We start from the raw sequence: 925 nt of genomic DNA, 5'->3' as shown, positions 1-925 counted from the left end.
GTTTTCTGTTCTGCTGCACTCAAATTAATCTCTTTTTTCACTTGTTGACTGTGCTTTTGGAGCCTTATTTTAGAAATCACTGGCAAATCCAACCTCCAGAACTGTTTCTCTGTTTTCTTCTACCACATTTCTAGTGTGACTCATGTTTAGATGTTCCATTCATTTTGAGGTAACTTTTGTACAGGGTATAAAGTTCAAGAGTCCACCTTCATTCATTTGCATGTGCATATCCAGGTTCCCATTATTCAGTGTGAGTAGAATTTCCCCCTAAAACGGTCTTGGAGACCTTGTCAAAAATATTTAACCATATAGGGCAGGCTTCATTTCTGAGTCTCCACTCTCCCCATTGGTCTAAATTGAGTCCTTATGCTGAACCCCATACTGTTTCGATTACTGTAGATTTGTAGTCAGTTTCAAACTCAGGAAGTCTGAGTTTTCCAACTTCTTTTTTAAGATTCTTTTGGCTATTTGGGCTCCCTTGAGATTCCATATGAATTTTTGGAAACTTAAAATGTGCAAATATTTTGTTGGAATTTTAACAGGAATTGCATTGAATCTGCGGGTCTCTGTGGGTACTATTGTCATCATAAAAATACTACGTCTTCAGATCCCTGGGCATGGATCTTTCCATTTGTCTCTGTCTTTTTAATATTCTTTCACCGACCTTTTGTACTTTTCCACGTACACATCTATTGCTTCACTGATTAAGTTTATCTCTAAGTAATTTATGATTTTATGTTAGTAGAAATGGAATTGTTTTCTTAAGTTCCTTACCGGATAGCTCATTGTGAGTATATTAAAAAAAAAACAGCTGATTTTGCATGTTGATATTGAATCCTGCAACTTGGCTGGGTTTGTTTATTCTAATGGTGTTTTTGTGGAGTCTCTGTCATTTTCAACACAGAACTATATGCATCTGTGAGCA

Source organism: Pteropus vampyrus, unplaced genomic scaffold (assembly GCF_000151845.1).
Source record: "Pteropus vampyrus isolate Shadow unplaced genomic scaffold, Pvam_2.0 Scaffold534, whole genome shotgun sequence".
NCBI lineage: Eukaryota > Metazoa > Chordata > Mammalia > Chiroptera > Pteropodidae > Pteropus > Pteropus vampyrus.
The sequence above is the reverse complement of the archived record's forward strand: the minus strand, read 5'-3'. Positions refer to the sequence as shown.